This window comes from Lynx rufus, unplaced genomic scaffold (genome assembly GCF_022079265.1).
Source record: "Lynx rufus isolate CCGP_SWC_20201006 ecotype Redwood Valley unplaced genomic scaffold, mLynRuf1.p SCAF_8, whole genome shotgun sequence".
NCBI classification, from domain to species: domain Eukaryota; kingdom Metazoa; phylum Chordata; class Mammalia; order Carnivora; family Felidae; genus Lynx; species Lynx rufus.
In genome coordinates, this window is record NW_025814896.1 from 87,388,279 (window position 1) to 87,403,200 (window position 14,922).

Here is a 14,922-nt window from a genome sequence, read left to right on the forward strand (position 1 = left end):
AGTCACTAGACCCAGGCCAAACCTGACCACCAATCCCCTAGCCTGGGCCAGAGTCCCAGGAGGAGAGGTCAAACACTAAAATTTTAAACAAACATGGGAGAATGAGGGGCACCTGACTGGCTCAGTCAGTAGAGCATATAACTCTTGATTTGGGGGTTGTGAGTTTGAGCCCCATGTTGAGTACAGATGCTAACTGTACTCAAGGACAAGGATCAGGTAACCTTGCTGGCCAGCAGAAGTCTCAAAGGGGGAAAAGTATTTGAAAGTCTGGAAGCAGTTTTGCAGTGCTGAGGGATGTGGCTGGGGGACAGTCAGGTAAAATCAGGGGGAAGTGGTATGGGGTGAGTTACAGAAAGAGCCAGTACCACTTATAAAGATTCCAAGCAAAGTGCTATAGCATCATGGAAACTAGTTTCACAACAAAGGGAAAAGGGGAAGCTAAATTCTGTGAAGGGGTTGGGGCAGGGCATGTGTGTCTAGGGGTATCTAGAGGAGACACTTCACATCAAAGCAGCAATTCCAGGAGGCACAGTATAAACATTTAGAAGCTGGAGCAGCAGAAAGAGGCCAAGGACTTGGCTCCTTCCTGAAAAGAATGGAGGTTCTAAAAATGAGGAGAAAAGACACTGAAATAAAACAATGTCTTTCCTTCTGTAGTAACCCAAGGCAGAGAGATCATGGCAGATCTCTGGTGACTGTACTCTTAAGTTTCAAGTGTCTGAGGATGAAAGACAACATATTTGGTCTACATGTTTTCCTGGTTACCCAAAGAAATGGCACTACCTGGGCCCTACCCAACAGGTGATTCACCATCAATTAGTCTATATCACAGCCTGCTGAGCCTTACACTTCACACAGTCACATACCAGACTCTAGAAAAAAAACAACCTGGTATGAGCTGTCAAAGTTCTCTCAGTACCTGACCTCACCCGGTGGGGTAGGTTTCATTTCAAAACTGAAAGGGACTGAGGGCTGGGGAAATCCAAAGATCAACAGAGCCAGGGACAGGTGGTTCCCAGCAGAAAAGGGTCCCAGGCTGGAACTCAAAACAGAAACCAGACCACTGATAAGACACAATTTATGATGTCTGTCTCCAAGCCTTCAGATACTCATATGTTTTCCAATATTTACAATAGGGCATGACCATACTTACCCAACTCCTGACAACTAAGTATCTAGTTATCCAAGTGTTCAATAAACTTCCTGGCTTTATCAAGTCTTTCTCCCTTGCAAAACTAGCTTTATTAAGTTTTAGAGCTCTGGGTTAACTCCAGTAACTGGGATACCTTGTGAATTTTATAGTTCTTCAAATGCGTCACATTTTTATTTATTTATTTTGAGAAAGTCTCAGAGAGAGAGAGCTTGCAAGCATGAGTGCGGAGGGGAAGAAAGAAGGAGAAAAAGGAAGAATCCCAAGCAGGCTCCACACCATCACTGCAGAGCCAGAAACATGGCTCAAACCCACAAAAACGTGAGATCATGACCTAAATTGAGATCAAGAGTCAGATACTTAACCAACTGAACCACCCAGGAGCCCCCAAATGGGCCACATTTTAATCATAATTAATTTTATCATCTCTTTGTCCTTCTTCATGTCCCCACAGACCCTCAGCAAAATTCGTGTCTCACTAAAAAATTTCCCGGGGCGCCTGGGTGGCGCAGTCGGTTAAGCGTCCGACTTCAACCAGGTCACGATCTCGCGGTCCGTGAGTTTGAGCCCCGCGTCAGGCTCTGGGCTGATGGCTCAGAGCCTGGAGCCTGCTTCCGATTCTGTGTCTCCCTCTCTCTCTGCCCCTCCCCCGTTCATGCTCTGTCTCTCTCTGTCCCAAAAATAAATAAACGTTGAAAAAAAAAAAAAAAAATTTCCCAAGTTTTTCATGTTGGCCCTCTCAACAGAGCAATATTCAGTACAATGAAAATATAGGTCATCAAAGAAGTCAAGTTATTTGCTTGAAGTTCATTTTTAACTAGCTGAGTGACCTTGAGTAAGTCACCTTTCTGGACAGTTTCTTCTTCTGTGAAGGTTGGAAACAGATGGAAACTTCCTTGAGTTAAGAAAAGACTTAAGTTTTTAGATCTAAAAAAGGTTAACAAGGGGCAAGCAGAGTTACTTTAAAAAGAAACACACCCAAAGCATATCATGATGAAATCTAAGCATGAAGAAAAAAATTTACAAACTTCCAAAGAGAAAAGACAGGTAATTACTTACAAGGAAAAATAATCCTATTGGCACTGGACTTCCCATCTGTATCACTTGAAACTGAAGACAGAAGAAAGCTGCATGTAGACTTTGTAGTGGCTAGAACTACTATTTGAGAATCCTAAACCAAGCCAAGACATCATTCCTACATTATGGTAAAATACAGGAGCAGCTGGCTGGCTCAGTTGGTAGAACATGAGACTTTTGATCTCAGGGCTATAAGTTTGAGCCCCACGTTGGGTAGAGATTACTTAAAAATAAAACCTTTGAAATATACATATACATAATTTAGCACAAAAGAACCTTGAAAGTACCACCCAGGCCCCTTTTCTAAGATCACTCAGAGAAAGAAGTACCCTATTCAAATTAATATTTAAAATTGGAATAAAGCTGGGAAAGACAAAGTATACACAAGACATGTTTCCCCTCCCCCCATCCCCAAAAGACCTTTTAATAAGGTTGTACCAAATGACTTCTGATGGCCTTTCCAACTACAATCTAAAACTGTCCTGTATACAACTGCCCCTGGAAGTCTGGGTTTGTGAGTTGTTCATCACCTAGTGGCCTGATGAAGTAAATGCAATGTTGCCAAATGCCCGGATAAACTTCCAGCCATTTTGTGAGCTCTAACAGTGTGTACAGGGCAACAGTCTAATGGACATTAGATTACAAGAGTAGGAAACTGCAAACCCTTCAGACTCATATACTATAGTAGAGACTCAGCTCACCATTTATTCGTTCTCCAAAGATGTGGAAAGAGCCCATACTTTGTGCCTAACCATAAGAAGTGAAGCACAGATCTGTTGCAAGGCTGCACTTGCAAAGCAATAAAAAATAGAGACTGCTTTGTGCAGACCAATCCAAACTGAAAGCAAGTTTAGATGCTATGAGAAAACTACAAATGACTTATAAATAGGAAAAGGGTCTTCAAACATTAACAAGATTGGCATATGGAAGATGGATCATAATTATCCTAAACGGTTCCAGAAGACAGGCCTAAAACTGGTAAGTCATCTCAATTAGATTTAATTTCAAAACAAGAAATAATCTCTTACCCAAGAGAACAAGTCACATATAATGGGATTCCTCAAGAAGTAATGAGCTAGCTCCCCAGCAATGGAAGTATTCAAAAAGAACTTGGGTGATCATCTGTCAGGGGGATGATGGAAAGCGTTCCTGTAACCAGATGGCAGACAGTAGGCAAGGAGATTGACTATGGTAAAGGCTCTTTCCAACTCCAAGAGTCTACTATTCTAAAGAAAACAAAAACAGGGGCACTTGGGTAGCTCAGCTGGTTAAGTGTCCAATTTGATTTCGGCTCAGGTCATGATCTCACAGTTCATGAGTTCAAGCCCCACAATGGGATTCTCTCTCTACCCTCTCACTCTACCCCTACCCTGCTCACACTCTACCAAAATAAATAAACTTAAAAAAAACTTTTTAAAGAAAAAACAAAACAAAACACCACCAATAAATAAAGAATCCTCCCTTTGCTTTTTTTTTTTTTTTTAAGTTCCTACCAGGCAGTACAACATAGTGGGTTGAATACCACTTTCCACTTGAGTAACTATGGACAAATTATTTAACTCTATTTGCCTCACTTTCATTAACTGTAAATTTAGAATAGTACTTACCTCATAAGATTACAATAAAGATTTAAATAACAAACTCCTGTTAAATACTAATATATAGAAGTGTATCAAACTGGGAGCATGAAAAGGAAAGGTATGGGGGGGGGAGGGTGGAAAGTGAAACCTAAATGTGCTGCTTGTTTTAGTTATCTGTAGCCAACTCTTAACCAAAGCATTCCTGACTGTTGCTGGCCAGAGGCTAGGTTCCCTAGGCAACCACCCTCAAAAAAGAGCCCAGACCTACCTTCTTCAGGAAAGCAATGTTCTCTGTCCTAAAATCTGGCATCTTCCCTTACACAAAGCAGACTCCCTAAAACCTCACAAATACCACCACTCCAAAATCAAGGAGTTGAGCAGGTGTTATTCTCCTCACTTCATATGGTCAATCAGAACATTAAGAGTTAGAAGGGATCTCAGAGACCATCTGGAGTGACCCTTTTGTTTAATGAATGAGGACAATGAGGCTAAGAAAAGTGAAGTCCTGGATGTGGCAAGTTGGTGACAAGGTTAGGACAAGATCACAGGCCTCCTTATTTCTAGCCCACTAGTCAAAATCTTCCCATTTTTCAGATGGGAAAAATAGGACTGGACCTACTAAGCCACCTACCATATACTATATACTTTACACAGGAAAGAATAGAAACAATAGAGTGTAGAGATCAAGAATGTGGACTCTAGAGTCAGACTGTGTATTCAAATCCCAGCTCCACCACACACACTATGTGAGTTTAAGCAAGTTTCCTAATCTCTCTGTTTCTATAAAACAGGGTTAGGAGTGACTACCTCATACGGTTACATTAAGGACTAGATGAGATAATCTATGTCAAATGCATGGCACATAAAGTGCTCAATGTAGGGGCTCCTGGCTGGCCTAGTTGGGAGGGGATGCAACTTTTGATCTCGGGGTTGTGAGTTCGAGCTCCATGTTGGGTGCAGAGATTACTTAAAAATAAAATATTTACTGGGTGCCTGGGTGGCTCAGTCAGTTGAGCACCCAACTATTGGTTTTGGCTCCAGTCATGATCCCAGGGTTATGGGACTGAGTCCCGAGTTGGGCTGTGTACTGAGCGTGGAGTCTCTGAGATTCTCTCTCTCTGTCTGCTCCCTTCCCTGACTCGCACAAAAGAAAGAGAGAGAGAGAGAGAGAGAGAGAGAGAGAGAGAGAAAGAATTTTAAAAATAAATGAATAAAATAAAAAATAAAGTGCTTGATATATACACTGCTCAGCTTCTCATCATTACCAGTTGTATAAGGAGTAACAATCATAATAACAAAAGACACTAGACAAGCTCCTACTTAGGTCCAAGAGCAGTGGGTAAGATACAGGTGTTTATTCAGCTCCATTTCCTGGCCCCAGCCAGGGAACACTCAACCCCTCAGCAGACCATAAATAACCCATCACTCATTCATTTGTTTGGATCTAGGGAACAATCACTTCAGAGAATAACCAGTACATGCTACAGTGTTAAGAACACAGATAAAGGGGTCCCTGGGTGGCTCAGTTGGTTAAGTGTCTGACTTCAGTTCAGGTCATGATCTCATAGTTCATGAGTTCAAGCCCTGCTTCAGGCTCTGTGCAGAGCCTGAAGCTGCTTCAGATTCTGTGTCTCCCTCTCTCTCTTCCCCTCCCCTGCCCTCGCTCTCTCAAAAAATAAATTTAAAATGTTAAAAAAAAAAAAAGAGCACAAATAAAGCTTCCATAGGTCTGAACCCAAGTGTGACCTTTAGATCTATGCTCACCTCAAGTTGGACAAAATGTGGTTCTTGTCCAGGCTCTCACCCTCAATCCATAATGGCGGTACAATGTAATGGTTAAGAAACAAGAGCGCTGAATGGGGTGCCTGGCTGGATCAGTCAGTGGCATGCAACTCCTGATCTCAAAGTTGTAAGTTCAAGCCCCATGTGGAGCCTATTTAAGGAAGGAAAGAAGGAAGGAAGAAGGAAGGAAGGAAGGAAGGGCAATGGAGTTTGACTTCCCAGGCACAAATTACTGTTCTGTCATTTATATTTGCTGTGTCACTAAGGCAAATTAACTTCCCTCTATCTAAGCCTCTGTTTCTCCATCTACTTTTATTACAATAAAATTTGGTGAGCACTTTCTATATACCAAGTACTGTGCTTTACAGGGCTTACATCATTTAATCGTTACAACCTCATGAAGCAGTTACTATTATTATCTTCATCTTACAGAAGAGGAAGAAGAGGCAGTTTTCTCACTCAAGACCACACAGCTAGTTACTGGCAAAGCTGTGAAGTGAGTATAGAAAGTTTGACCCCAGAGTCTATGCTCTTTACTCCTACACTGCTGTACTTCTCAAGGCACCAGACTTCATGTGGTTGCTATGCTGTTAAAATAAGACAATCTACATAAAGTGCCTGGTTCATCAGTTAGACACTACTATTATTGCTGTTGTTATCATCATCAATCCCTTTGAGCCTCTTCAAATAGTACTTCCTGAACTCCAACTTCACCTAAAAGGAAATGGTTGTTTGCCTACGTAGACACCAGCTCACCACGCAGCCTGGGGTGGGGTTCTAGTATTTCACTGCCCTTCTGTAATACAAAAGTAATAACCTGAGTAGAAACACAAGGAAATATTTTCTAAAAACCTGTTACTCTGTAAAAAACAGTATATTAATGTATATTTTTTAATAATCATTTTTTTTTTTTTTACGTTTAACCCTAAAGCCCAAACCCAGGACCCTAACATCTTTGTTTTTAAAAATAAAATCTTTATGGGGCTCCTGGGTGATTCAGTTAAGCAACCAACTCTTGGTTTCGGCTCAGGTCACGATCCCACGATTTGTGAGATAAAGCCCCACGTTGAGCCCTGTGCTGACAGCGTGGAGCCTGCTTGGGATTTTCTTGTCTCCCTCTCTACTCTTCCCCTGCTCACACTCTCTCTCTCTCAAAATAAACAAACATTTAAAAATATATATTAAAAAAAATCTTCACTACTCTCGGTAGAAATGAAACATAAGCGTATTAAAAAGTTTTTTGGGGGTTCCTGAGTAGCTCAGCTGGTTAAGCATCTGACTTTGGCTAAGGTCATGATCTCACAGTTTGTGAGTTCGAGCCCCACATTGGGCTCACTGCTGTCAACGCAGATGCCTCTTCGGATCCTCTGTCCCCCTCTCTCTCTCGGCTCTCTGCCCCTCCCAAGCTCACACTCTCTAAATAAATAAACATAAAGAAAAAAAATTTTTTTTTTCAGTGGCACCTGGGTGGCTCAGTTGGTTAAGCATCTGACTCTTGATTTCGGCTCAGGTCATATTCTCACAGTTTGTGAGTTCAAACCCTGTATCGAGCTCTGTGATGATAGTATAGAGCCTGCTTCGGATTCTCTCTCTCCCTCTCTCTCTGCCCCTCCTCCACTAGCACACACTCTCTCTCCCTCTGTCTCAAAATAAATAAATAAACTTTAGGGACACCTGGGTGGCTCAGTCAGTTAAGTGTCTAACTTCAGCTCAGGTCATGATCTCACCATTCACGGGTTCAAGCCCCACATCAGGCTCTGTGCTGACAACTCAGGGCCTGGAGCCTGCTTCAGATTCTGTCTTCCTCTCTCTGTTCCTCCCCTGCTCTCTCAAAAATAAATAAAAGATTTAAAAAAATTAAATAAACTTTTTAAAAATACTTTATAAAAAAAAGGAAATTCTTCTCTCTTTCCCTTCTCTACTGCCCCACTCTCAAAATCAGTATTTACTCATTTCATCCTCATAAGAAGACAGACTGACGTCGGGGTGCCTGGGTGGTTCAGTCGGTTGGGCGTCTGACTTTAGCTCAGGTCATGATCTCGCGGTTTTTGAGTTCGAGCCCTACATTGGGTTCTGTGCTGGCAGCTCAGAGCCTGAAGCCTGCTTCGGATTTTGTGTCTCCCTCTCTGTTCCTCCCCCACTCGCATGCTGTCTCTCTGTCTCTCAAAAATAAAGATTAAAAAAAAATTTTTTTTTTAAAAAGAAGAAAGACTGATGTCATTTATCGTTATCTCCATTTGACAAGTGCAGAAACTGAGGTTCTGAGAGGTTCAAGACCAAACAGTTAGTACAACGATGACCACAGTTTCTGGAAAAGAACTTTCAGATATGGAGGAAGGTAAAGATAGTAAACTCCTTCACTTATCTTGAAAAAAGTGGCTGTGGGGCGCCTGGGTGGCGCAGTCGGTTAAGCGTCCGACTTCAGCCAGGTCACGATCTCGCGGTCTGTGAGTTCGAGCCCCACGTCAGGCTCTGGGCTGATGGCTCAGAGCCTGGAGCCTGTTTCCGATTCTGTGTCTCCTTCTCTCCCTGCCCCTCCCCCGTTCATGCTCTGTCTCTCTCTGTCCCAAAAATAAATAAACATTGAAAAAAAAAATTTAAAAAAAAAAAAAAGAAAAAAGTGGCTGTGACAGAGGTTCCTAGAAGATATCTAAAAAGAACCAAGACTGATAGCAGGATTTTAAAGAAGCTCCTGCCCCAAAAAGACAAAACTAAACAGAAATTATAATCCAAAAAGCCAGTAATGCAGTGAGCTATCAGCAATCCTGCCCTCCCAGAACCAGTACAAATTATTGATAAGCCTGATAAAGCAAGACCTCACCTCTGAAGAGATCCATACCCTTGCACACTAGTCCCTACCTCCACCTCCCCAATTCCAAAATGATGTAACACTTTATCCTGTTAGAGAACACAGTACTGTTCAGGTCAAAATAAGCATATTTTAGACTGAGCAACTTGAGGGCAGGAACAATATATTATTTATACATATCTTTCCCTCATTATCTGGTACACAATCCCCTATACATTCAATACGTTTTTGTTTAAAATCTGAATAAATGTATTCATTCAACTGCAATGTGCTAGACAGTATTCTAGGAGATGGCAATATAGCAACAAGCAAAACAAAGTCCTAGTCATCAGGAAATTTACATTCCAGTGGCAGGTGACAAATAATAAACATACTATAGTAGAGAGAGTCCCCAGTACAGTGCTTGGCACATAGTAGGCATCCCTCAATAAATATGTGAAGAATGAATGAATGAATAGTACCTCAAACAGTGATAAGTTCTGTGGAGAAAAATACAGCAGGAAAAGGGAAGAAGGAATGAAGAGGGCAGGAGATGGCTTTTACTTTAAATAGGATGGTCAAGGAATGTTTCACAAACTAGGCGACAAGAGCAGAAACCTGAAAGAGGTAAGGGAGGAGACCATACTGGTAACTGGAAGAAGTATTCCAGGCAAAGAACACCACTAAGAAGTTCAAGGCTTGGCATGCTGGAGCAACTGCAAGGAGACCAATGTGTCCAGAGCACAAGGAGAAAGTGATAAAAGATGAGGTCAGAGCAGCTGGGGGAGCACTGAATATGCTATGTGGCCTCTTAGATCACTGTAAGGACTTTAATTTTTAACATGGGTGGGACCCAGTGAATAGTTTTCAGCAGAGGAGTGGAATGATTTGATGTAAACTTAACAAAACGACTCTGGTCACTGTTCAGATTAGACTGAGGGAAGACAATTTAGAAGGCTATTCTAAAAGTAGCAGGGGAGGTGGTGAGAAGTGTTCAAATCCTGGATGTTTTTTAAGGTAGAGCTCATAGGACCTACTAGTAGATTAGATGAAGAGAGCAAGAAAAGGAAGAGAGTCAAGGGAGAGTCCTCCATATGTTCAATACAACTGAAACTAAAATGGGGAAGAATTGGCAGAGGTACATGTTTGAGAAGAGAAGTTCCAGAATTAATTTGCTGAATACGTTAAGCTCAAGAAGCTATTAAATAACCAAGTGGAGATGATATCTTGTAGGCAGTTGGATATGAGTCTTGAGTTCAAGGGAAGACATCCAAGCTAGTACTATACACTTGAGAGCTGTCAGGGTATAAATGGTATTTGAGGTCTTGAAAGAGAGCACCTAGGGAATGAGTATAAACAGAGAAGGGATGCAAGGACTAATCTGAGTACTCCTTCATTAGAGGCTGAGGAGATAAGGAGGAATCAGCCAAAAGGTGGGGGGGTGAGAAGGAGGGGCTGGTGAGGAGGGGGGAAACCAACAGAGTGGCATCCTGGAAGTCAAACAAAACTAATGTGCAAGGAGGGAGTTTCAGGTGCTACAGGGTCAAGAAGATGACTGAGAAATGACCACTGAATCTGTGTGCTATTTTCCAAGCATGTTCTTCCCTACTCTACATATAGTACTTTTTTTCTTTTACTCCAGGTAAAATCCCAGTATTGTCCAATGAATACACATAAGGTTTTTATTTAATGCAGCTATATCCATGCCCACAACAGATTTTACATAGGGGATAATGTTAAATGCTTTGTCTGGTTGAATTAACTAACAATGTTCCCTAAGTCTTGTTTGTGCTCAGTAGGTGAGATCAGAAAAATGAGCTTTAGGGGCACCTGGGTGGCTCAGTTGGTTAAGCGTCTGACTTTGGATCAGGTCATGATCTTGCGGTTCGTGAGTTCAAGTCCTGTATCCAGCTCTGTGCTAACAGCTCGGAGCCTGGAGCCTCCTTCAGATTCTATGTCTCCCTGTCTCTCTTCTGCCCCTCCCCTGCTCCTGTTCTGTCTCTCTCTGTCTCAAAAATAAATAAACATTAAAAAAAAAAAAAAGAGCTTTTTAAATGTATTTCTTTTGTTCTGCCATAAAGTAGCAATTATTCTTGAAATCCTTTCCCTCCCCCCTAACTCAAAGATCCTAACCAACTAAACAAAGACCCTAAACTTCCACACATACACCTCCTTAAAAACAAAGCAGAATACAATCAAATCCAAAAGTTGGATAAGAAAGGGATATGCTGGGGCGCTTGGCTGGCTCAGTCAATGGTGCATGCGACTCTTGATCTCAGGGGTTGTAAGTCTGAGCTCCACATTGGGTACAGAGATTAGTTAAAAATAAAATCCTAAAGAAAAAAAAAATGGCGGGGCGGGGGGATATGCTATGCCTTGCACCTTCTTTCCTTTATTGCACAGAAGTTTAATAACCATTTGCTAATTCAAAGACTGTGCTTTATTTACATTTTCTTCTTACAATCTATAGACCAGAAGTACAATTTGTGATAGCTTCATCTTTTACAAAAAAAATTTTTTTAATATTTGAAAGAGAGAGAGCGAGCAAGCAGGGGACAGACAGAGAGACAGGGAGACATAGAATCTGAAGTAGGCTCCAGGCTCTGAGCTGTCAGCACGGAGCATGACACGGGGCTTGAACCCACAGACTGTGAGATCATGACCTGAGCAGGAAGTCAGACGCTTAACTAAGCCATCCAGATGTCCCTCTGATACCTTCATCTTAAAAGAGAATCCTGCTACAAAATAAGGATTTAGACTTTTTGTGCTCTAGTAAGCATAATCAAGTCTCAATAACGTACACTTCTAAAGCAGTACAACAATCACGAAAAACTGGATCATGCAAACATCCTTCATACCTTCCTGAAGTGGCTTCAACTTCTGAATGGACTCTCTGCCTTTGGGCTTTTGCTTCCCTGCCTGGAGTTACTCTTTCCTGCCCTCCACCTTGTAATCTGCCAACTTGGGACTCAGCCTAAATGTCACCTTCGCTAGGCAGTCATTCTGGATCCCCTCCAAGGCTGAATCAAGGGCCTTCTTCTAAGCCTGTAGCATCCTCTGCTTACTTATATCCTAATACCTTAACATATTGTACTGCAAATCTGTTTACTTGTCAGTGTCCCTTTCCAGATCATAAACATCTTGAAGGCGAGAACAGGATCTCATTCATTTTTATATCCTTAGTGTCTGGGACATATCAAGCAATCCATAAGTATTTGCTGACTGGGGTGCCTGGCTGGCTCAGTTGGTAGAGCATGCAACTCTTGATCTTGGGGTAGTGAGTTCAAGCCCCACACTGAGAGTAAAATTAAACTTAAAAATAGTAATAATTGAAAAAAAAATTGCTGACTGAATGAATAGGATAAAATTTGACCTGGAATACTTTAATGTGATTTTTATAGCACATTTTCCTTGATAAACCAATAGGACTAAGGCTAATATTGAAACTATTGGTGTCTAATCACATCCCCAGCTGATAGTAGAAACAAATTTTCCCTACTTGATATTAGAAAAAGAAGATTAAAAAAGAGACATGGTGCTTCAGATCAGTTCATGAGTTCTCATACCAGGTGCTCTTTCTTGGTGCAAGCCTATGCTTCCCACATCACATAAGGAGCAAATGAACCTCGGAATTGTTCTCTTCATATCCGTTCCACTGATCTTGTTTTCTCCTCTTTTCTCTGCCCTTGTCTTTTTCCTTTTCTTATCTTTTTTCCTTCCTCATTTTCTATACTTTGCATTTGTACTCTGTTCTCATTTTTCCTTTAATTTTTCTCTGCACTCCATTCTCCATGACTTATTTCAGTCAGAGTAACCCTTGGGAATCCATAGGCATTACTTTCCCCAACCGGGAGAACTTAGACCAAGGATGTTGCTGTATTTCCTGGGCACTTTTGTAAGGCACACCAATATATTTCTTAAGTTTCTGAGAAAACTCAGTATTAACCCCATAACGGCAGCACAGGGTCACCAGTATATGAGATTATTATTATAATAACTATTGTTCCTATCTACAAAGTGGGTAAGAAATATTTCGTAGGTTATACTTTGTAGTATCCCAGAAAGTGATAGGGTAAATATCCTCTCAATTTACTATAATTTCAAATAAAAGAAATATGAGAAGCTAAATCTGAAAGAGTAAGAGAAGAAGAAACCATGTTGGTTTTTTGTTTGTTTATTTTTTGCAAAACTGCATGTTGGTAGGGCAAATTTAAAAAGCTGTAGTACATTTGCTGGAAAAGGTAGATTGGGGCGCGGGGGGGGGGGGGAGGGATGTGGTCCCTGCCTCCACAGCCTCATCAAGGAATAATTCCCACCACTTCCCAAACCCATAAATGTAAACATTAGACAAAAAGAGGAAAGAGCTTTTCTTAAACCAAAAGAATCAGGAACCTAACATAAGTGGACTAGATGCTCTGGGACAGAAAAATAAAGGCTGGATTGAAAGCTTTCTGAGTTAAAGATAAAACTATTCCATGTGTCAAAGTCAGTGCAACTAGCATCAAAAGCCAAGGAGAGGAACAATCCACAACTAGAAGTCAAGAGACCCAGCTCAGGTCCTGACAAGCTGTGTAACCTTGGGCAAGTCACTTCATTCCTCTGATCTATAGATAGCTCTTCCATAAAACAGGCATATTTATACTTTCATGGCAAGGGTGTCTGTGATGATTAGTAAATAATGTGAAATCACTTTAAAACATTTCATAAACATGCCAATGTGAGGTAAAAGGAAGCAAAAATCCCTCCTCTGAATGGAATATAAATCCTGTGGTTCAATTTCCAAAGTCTAAGCCTGACTCACCTTCCCAAACTCATTAAACCCCTTAACTAACCTGCAGTCATTCAAATGGGAGGAGAAGAGTCATGTGTGAGGCTCCAGGGGTGGGGCAGTGACTATTTAGTCAATTGTTCCATATCTCAGTGGCTTCATCTGTAAAATGGGTGGTGTGGAATTCAATCACGTATACACAAGATACTGCAGGTCTGAGGAAGGGAGGGGGAAATTTACCATAAGTAAAATATTTACATAATCCTCCTCCCTCCCAGAGATACCCAAGATCATCAAGTATCATCACTCCCTGGATAGAATTAGAAAACATCATTTAATCTGTTGTTTTACACGTGGGAAAACCAAAGCCCAGTTTTGAACTCGGTTGTAGACTTCTCAAAGTTAGACAGTGGGAGAGCTGGAGCTAGGGGCCAGAGCCACAGATTCCCAAGTCCAATGTCCTCTTTACCAGATCTCTGGGTCACCCATGACACCAATGCCCTGTACTATCAACACCAATGCAGATTACAATTTAATTAACAGCCAAACGTAGCCTACAGGGGGGGAGTGGGGGCTATAGGACTCGGGGAAACAGAGAGGCTGGGAAGGGGAAGTCTTTATTGAAGGAAGAGGTGAGTAGAATCAGGGAGGTACTCAGATAAGAAGGAATTAATGGAAAATTTCAGGCAAAAAGGCTTTAAATAGACAGGAAGAAAGACCCAACACATACATTTTTCTTCAGGGGAAATAAATATGTGACAGATTTAGAGACCAAAATATTTTGTTTTGTTTTAACTTTTTTTCACATTTACTTATTGTTGAGAGAGAGAGAGAGAGACAGAGTGTGAGCAGGGGAGGGGCAGAAAAAGAGGGAGACACAGAATCCAAAGCAAGTTCCAGGCTCTGAGCTGTTAGCACAGAGCCCTATGCAGGGCTTGAACTCATGAACTGTGAGGTCATGACCTGAGATGAAGTCAGATGCTTAACCGACTGAGCCACCCAAGCACCTCATACAGACCAGAGTATTTTGAATACGGATATAACTCTTCATTACATAGAATTTCTCTTGTTGCCTCTTCAGTTTGTTTGTAACATTTACTAATAATTTTAATTCCCTAAACAACTCTGTCTCCCTTAAAGACAAGGCCATCTGCAGAGACCACATCTAGCTCAGTGGTAAATATACAGGCTCTGGGCTCAGACTGCCCAAATTCAAATCCATATTTTTCTATTTAATAACTGTGTGTTAGACAAAATCCTTCACCTTTCTGTATCTCTGTAAAATATAAATTGCATCACTTTCATCTAAGGAGTTTTGTGAGGATTAAATGTGTATATTAATCATTTTGGTCACAACCTTGTAACAGTTTGTCACTTCAGTTGTGATACACCTTTTTATTTCATGTAAATGAACAGAAATTACCAGAGTACACCGCATACAGTAAAAATAAATACTGCTTTACAAAGATTTGGTTTCTGTTACATATGCCTATGTATATATGAATTATTTTGTAAAAATGTTATCTCTTGACGGCTTACTTTTAAAACTGTTGGGGTGCCTGGCTGGTTCAGTCAGTGGAGCACGTGACTCTGATCTTGGGGTTGTGAATTCGAGCCCCGCAATGGGTATATAGATTACTTAAAAATAAAATCTTAAAAAAAAGGAGGGGAGGACTTGGGTGGCTCAGTGAGTTAAGCAACCAACCCTTGATTTTGGTTCACGTCATGATCTCATGGTTGGGTTCATGAGATCAAGTCCAGCTCCATGCTAACAGTA

At 41.2% G+C, this 14,922-nt stretch overlaps 1 long non-coding RNA gene across 13 annotated transcripts in view; it reads right to left on the reverse strand.

The window, feature by feature from the left end:
• Positions 1-14,922, reverse strand: part of LOC124503230 (uncharacterized) — a 103,609-nt gene that overhangs the window by 86,216 nt on the left and 2,471 nt on the right. For 10 of the 13 annotated variants that reach the window (XR_006960129.1, XR_006960138.1, XR_006960132.1 and 7 more), the window contains exon 3: positions 13,210-13,360. This is a non-coding gene — a long non-coding RNA (uncharacterized LOC124503230). Of the gene's footprint in view, positions 1-2,209; positions 2,261-3,255; positions 3,377-13,209; positions 13,361-14,922 lie in introns of all 13 variants that reach the window. The other 3 variants (XR_006960131.1, XR_006960139.1, XR_006960136.1) reach the window with 3 other exon arrangements.